The sequence below is a fragment of the Eriocheir sinensis genome, chromosome 16 (genome assembly GCF_024679095.1).
Source record: "Eriocheir sinensis breed Jianghai 21 chromosome 16, ASM2467909v1, whole genome shotgun sequence".
NCBI lineage: Eukaryota > Metazoa > Arthropoda > Malacostraca > Decapoda > Varunidae > Eriocheir > Eriocheir sinensis.
Window position 1 is genome coordinate 4985611 of NC_066524.1, and position 6844 is coordinate 4992454.

The following is a 6844-nucleotide window of genomic DNA, read 5'->3' on the forward strand; positions in this document are numbered from 1 at the left end:
TCTAGGCTCTAGGAACTCGGAAAAATCCAAGTTAGAGAGTGCTGGCTGTGGAGATTGAACCAGTGACCTTCGACATACAAAGCCATGTCTGTCAGTCGAGCCAATAAAGGTAAAGGTAAAGTTGGGGCATACGCTATAGCAGCGCGTGGCCTCGGTGCTCATCTCCGTAACATTGGGCCTTGAGCCTGTGGTGAGAGGGAGCCCATTACCCCGGGACACAGGGCCAGTGTGACATCCGGGCTACCACAGTTTCCCCAGGTAGTCATTTATCGACCAGCCCGAGAGGGAGGATGATCAGCTGGGTGAGCTGCACGCCGACTGCCCAGGCCGGGATTCGAACCCGGGCCCGCGTAGAAGCCAGGCATGCTGACCACTAGACCACGGAGGCGTATTGGAGCCCAATCTCAAGTGAACCCACTCACAATGGCACACAATTTTTTTCCCGGTAAATTTTGTGCTTTGAATGAATTTGCTAATCATTTCTGTCGAAAAACAGCACAAATTATTTTTCACCCCTTCCACCCTAACCTCCTCAGTAATAAAAAAAAAAAAAGTGAAAAAATCATAGCCTTGAGGCAGTAATATTCAGCCCCAGCATCAAAAAATTATGCTGCCCTATGAAAGGCATCTCTTAACTCCGATGAAGTAGGTGGTGACTGGTGGAGCAGCTTCATTGTCATCCCTTGCAGTGGCAGGTGTCATTGGGCCAGCAGATGACGAAGCAGTGGCTGGTGTCATAGGGCCAGCAGATGATGAAACAGTGGCTGGTGTCATAGGGCCAGCAGATGATGAAGCAGTGGCTGGTGTCATAGGGCCAGCAGATATTGAAGCGGTGGCTGTTGCCGGAGCAGCTAATGGTATCTTTTCCACAAGTAATGAACAATGTGCTGGGATGGTCTCTAGCAATACTGATAAAGTGTGTATCTACAAAGAATATGAATTTAAGGGTAATTAATAAATTGTTTTAATAAGAATATAAAAGTTTTTGCCAAAAACATACAGGCCAGTCAATATTTCACTGCTGCTTGACTGTTGCTGCTATCCTATCCCTAGTACATCATGTCAATGCTGAATGGCTCTGGTACCCCTTCAAATACATGAGACAAGCAGCCTATGATGTCATACACCAGTTTATCTACCACAGTTAATGTCATAGTTATATAGGCAGGCGCCTGCGTATCTGTGGTGCCACATGTGTGGGGCACTCAGGTGCTGGGGAAAATGTCATTGTTATGATGGGGCAGGGGTAAACCAGTGTATGCTGTGAGGCCTTGGTGTGGAAGTTCCCTGCCTGAACTGTGCAGCTAATCCCCCATACAGTGAGGGCCTTTTTTACTCCCTCAGGGGCTGTGCAGCTGAGAGAGTGGTGTACATGAGTGTGAGTGTGTGAGTAAGTGTGTGCCTGTCTTGGCTAAAACCCTTCACTGGGGGAAGACAACCAAGGTATTTAGATAGATTGATAGTCATTGACAGATGAACATTGAAAAAATTTCTATATCAAATATGCAGTTCACTGCTATGAACTTATTAACTTTAAGCTGAAATAAAGGCATTGTGGCCAGTATAGCTGCATTCTGTGAGCACATAAAAAACTAACTAATATATGTTTTACATTTAAAGACATAACAACTAAAAAAAATTACCAGTCTGCTGCTGCTCATTCTTGCACTTGGCAATGCAAGGCTTTGATTTTTGTTGTACGTTGTACCAACGCCTCTCACAGTCATCCTGCGTACGGGGTCCACTCCCAGGGAAGGCACTGTCAGGGTATAAATGTGAAGTAAGTTTCTTAATCGTTTCACTATGGTATGCTTTTTATTTCCCATAACTTCTCCAATAACATTTAATACATGCTGTGATGGAAAGCTAAATCAGTACCAATATTTTATTTACATACATCATAAGACATTAACTTTTTAGTTGTTATGAACATGACCATAAATACTACTTTTCATTACCTACTTTTCTAAAATGCTTTTCTCTAAGTAGGAGGATATTACACAATACAGCTATACAAAAAAATTCAAAGCATTAATCTTAATTCCATTCTTTTGAGTACTTCTAACCTAACATTATATCACCAGAAACTGTTTGACCAATGCTATCAAAATAATATTTTAATCTTACTTTACCATTCTCATCAAATCTACCTATTCCGATATAGTCTTAACATAAAATATTTGTAAAAGTGTTGAGAGCCTGGCATGCCCAACCCATCCACCCCCCCAAAAAAATCTAAATAAGGAATAAATAAAATAACAGGTAAATATGACTTGACTCTCTTATACTAACCCCCTTTCCACCCTAACAAACTTGGGGACCTACCATGTTAGGTTAGGACGTGTTTGGTAGGACATGTTTAGCAGGAGTTGGTTTAGTTATGTTAGATTGTTGAGGGAGTGGGTGTTGCAGCAGAAATGGTCATGATGATGCTATTCACATGGAGCAGTAGGAAAAAGTATGTCCTGTTTGGAAACTGTGGTTGTGTTTGTATGCAAAAATACCCATTTGACGAGGTTAGGTTGGTTTGCAAGTTACTTGAATCATGGATATGTGAATATGTAACAAAAAAAATAAAAGCGTTAACCTTAATTTCATTATCTTGAGTACATTCCAATCTAACATTATATCACCATAATCTGTTTGGCCAATGCTATAAATATACTATTTTAATCTTACTTTACCGTTCTCACGAAACCTACCTATTCCCATATAGTCTTGACATAAAGTACTTGTAAAAGTGTCCATAGTCTGGCATGCCTAGCATCCCCCCCCAATAAAAATAAATAATAAACAAATAAAAATAAATAAAGAATAAAAAAAGGGCAAATATGCCTTAACTATCTATACCAACCCCCTCTTCCCCCCCAACAAACTTGGCATGTTAAGTTAGGAGGTGTTCGGTAGGACGGGGCAGGTTTGGCACTTGGGGACCTACCATGTTAGGTTAGGATGTGTCAGGTAGGACATGTTTAGCAGGAGTTGGTTTAGTTATGTTAGATTGTTGAGGGAGTGGGGGTTGCAGCAGAAATGGTCATGATGATGCTATTCACATGGAGCAGTAGGAAAAAGTATGTTCTGTTTGGAAACTCTGTGGTTGTGTTTGTATACAAAAATACCCATTTGACGAGGTTAGGTTAGTTTGCAAGTTACTTGAATCATGAATATGTGAATATGTAACAAAAAAATAAAAGCATTAACCTTAATTTCATTATCTTGAGTACATTCCAATCTAACATTATATCACCATAATCTGTTTGACCAATGCTATAAATATACTATTTTAATCTTACTTTACCATTCTCACAAAACCTACCCATTCCCATATAGTCTCGACATAAAGTACTTGTAAAAGTGTCCATAGTCTGGCATGCCTAGCATCCCCCCCCCCCCCAATAAAAAAAGAATAAACAAATAAAAATAAATAAAGAATGAAAACAGGGCAAATATGCCATAACTATCTATACCAACCCCCTCTTCCCCCCCAACAAACTTGGCATGTTAAGTTAGGATGTGTTCGGTAGGACAGGGCAGGTTTGGCATGGTTAGGTTTAGTTATGTTAGGTTGTTGAGGGAGAGGGGGTTGTGGCAGAAATGGTCATAATGAAACTATTCAGATACAGAATGAAAAGGTATGTTCTGTTTGGATGGTCAGTGGTTGTGTTATTATGCAAAAATTACCCAATTGATTAGGTTAGGTTAGTTTGTAAGCTGATTGAACCATGAATATGTGATTACTAACCTTGTTACAGCTTCTGCCACTTCAGTCCACGCTCTCTTCTTATCCTCAGGGGTGATACTCTTCCCATAACACCCTCTGATTATACGTATTTTTTCTTGAATTTGATGTAAGAAGACCGTTTCATCTGGCGACCAATTAAACTTACTCCTTTTCTGCGCTGGTTCTCCGGCCCGTAGATCATTGGGGCAGATGACGTGGTTATGGTGCGGTAATTTCAGCAGAGCAAGTCGTGACGCAGGCGGGGAGATACGGGCATTGACGAGTGACGGAGTAAAAACAGCCTTTGAGGCTGCTTCTATCTGCCACAAAACTCAGTATTTTCTTGTGTTTGCCATTTATTATGTTTCTGTTGTACATTTATACATCTTTTCTTTATTTTTCTTTTGAAATATATACTTAATTCATGTCGGATGTTTACGTTTTGCACGGAGGCGTCCTTAGCAACGAGCCCGCCATAAAGAAGAAGAAGAAGAAGATAATAGTAGCCAGGATTTGCTAATACCTACACTCAAAGTTGACGCGGATAGCTTTTACTCTTAATAATTTGAAACTATTAACTTTGATAGTAACTTTAAGAGTAAAAGTTAATAGCTCTCGAGGATACGGGCCCTGCTCTCTCGTGAACTGCGCATGTTCAGACCAGTAAGCGTAGACCGCTTTTTAACACATTAAGAGCAGTTGCTGGAAGGCTGAATCAGACATACAGTACCACCATCCTCGCTGTTTCTAGAACGACACTCTGTACATATAAATACAACTCGTACAGAGTGTCGTTCTAGAAACATCGGGGATGGTGGTAGTGGTACTGTATGTGTGATTCAGCCTTCCAGCAATTCTAAATTACGGTTAAAAAGCTTTATGAGACTGTACAGGTCTACACTTGCTGGTCTGAGCATGCGCAGCTCGATCACGAGAGACCACTGTTTGTCGGTGGGGACGCCAAATAACACCCCAGCTAGCAAAAAATGTGGGCCCCATATGGGTTTGTGAGTGGACGGAGTTGGGCCCATTTGGCCCATGTGGGCCCTTTGTGGGCGATATGTGGGCAAATGTTTATAAGCATGGGTCTGATGTGGGACCCATATGGGCACCGTGGGCCACTTTGGATTAGCTGTCAGGAGTGTTCTAGAACGTATTTTGTGAATTTTCTCAAATTTTAAAGGTCATTATAGTTTCGAAGCCTGAAAAGTTAAAATAAAACTTCATTATTAATCTGCATAGCACATTATTTTGTTGCAAAGCTGTTTAGTCCGGCCGAGGAAAAGGCGCAAACAATAAAGAGTGAGGAGATGACAGAGACGATGATTGTGGTGTTCCAGGTGTAGAGAGTAGTGTGTAGTTTGTGTATTGTTCGTATGTTTTTGTTTTGTCTTCTACGGGCGCTGCCGTTTCAATGGCCTGACTCAAGAGGAATCTTGAGTCATCTGTAACATCAAGATCAAGATCAAGAATATTCAAAATGGAGCGAAGAGAGAAGGACGGACCTGATTCACTTGATTTAGCGACGATTTTGCGACTCTTTTGACCCTAGCTTTTGCTGTGAGTAAGCCTACTTACTCTTGAAGATGCCTGTGAGCACCTGTGGCCTGTGTGAGAGTGGTGTGGCCACCAGGTGGAGTGGAGTGGCGTGTGAGAGGTGTGAGCTTTGGTTTCCTGTGTTGGTATCAAGACCAACTCGAAACTTTGAAAACAGGAACCTTGTGTACCTGTGTGACGAAAGGATGAAACTGTTGAACACGTGGTACTGGAATGTGAGAAGTATGATAGAGAAAGGAGATGATGAGAGTAGTTCTGTAAGAACAACACAAATATGCGTGTTTTGCACCTATACAGGTGCCCTGCGCATTATAAATCAAGATCAAGATCAAGAACTGAGATGTATTAGTGAAAATGAAATGGTGGAAAGAGCAGGTAGAGAATGGATGGTGTTGCTGTTGGGACTATGTGGGGAGACGACTGAAAAGATGATTGTGGCAGTGAAGGAGTACTTGGAGAGAATGTGGTGTGCCAGGTTTAGAGAATATATTGTGTATTCTGTGTATTTTTCGGTATTATTATCGCAGAGGTCAGAATAGGATTTTGGGGTTGAAAATACTTATTCTGATAGATTTCGATGTGCTTATTATAAATATGGCAATTTTTTTGCATCGCAATTTTTGTTTTGCCCCCCCCCCCCCCCCCCCTACACTTAAGGCAAAGTTAGGTTAAGTTTGGTTAGGTTAGGCTAGGTTAGGCTAATTTTGGTTACGTTAGGAGGCTGGGGGGGGGGGATTTTTTTTTTATTTATTTATTTTTTTTTTTTTTTTTGTCCTTCCCCCCTGGAATTTAGGTTAAGTTAGGTAGGTTAGGTTTGGTTAGGAGGGGGTGGGGGGCAAAAAAAAAAAATGCGATGGAAAAAATTATCAAATTCATAAAAAGCACATCGAAATTATCAGGAAAAAATAGTTTCAACCCCCAAATCCTATTCTGACCTCTGCGATAAATTTACCTACTTTTCTTTACAGGAGGAAGCTGTTGAGTCTCCTGTAAAATCAAGATCAAGTTGTTTTTGGAGGGAAAACACCAGAACCAAAACCAGGGAAACTCGATCCTCCACTCACTGGCCTCACTCCACATCCACAGACCCACAGTATCTGACCTCCTGAGTGGTAACCAAGACCCTGGCCTGGCCTTCAAGATCCTAAAACTCACCAGAACCTTTCTCTTCTAATACTAACAGTATGATGTGTGTGGATGTGTTTCGTGTGGTGTAGTACAGTACGGTAAGTATGTTGCTCGTATTACTTGTGTAACGGTGTGAATTGAACTTTTTTCTTTCCACCTTCGTCAGGAGAAAACCTGTTTGGGCCGAAACATATGTGTCTCAGTGTGTACATCTTTTTTCTAGATCGATACACATCTATATAGGTGTGTGAGTACGTGTGAGTGGTTATTCCTTGTGTGTGAGTGCGGGTTTGGATGGTATACCTACGTAAATTGGGCACTCATTGCGCAGAGTGCACCCTCGCGCTCACACCCATTCCCGCTAATGTAACTAAACCTAACCTAACTAAAACTAACCTAACTAAAACCAACCTAACCTAACTAAAACTAACCTAACCT

The 6844-nt window shown here is 41.4% G+C and overlaps 1 long non-coding RNA gene across 1 annotated transcript; it reads right to left on the reverse strand.

The window, feature by feature from the left end:
- LOC126999206 (uncharacterized) lies at window positions 1-4236 on the reverse strand. Its single transcript, XR_007753143.1, has 3 exons — window positions 3743-4236; window positions 1644-1759; window positions 1-924 (listed from the first exon to the last, which is right to left on the reverse strand). It is a non-coding gene; the product is annotated as an uncharacterized LOC126999206 (long non-coding RNA).
- Window positions 4237-6844: the final 2608 nt, after the last annotated feature.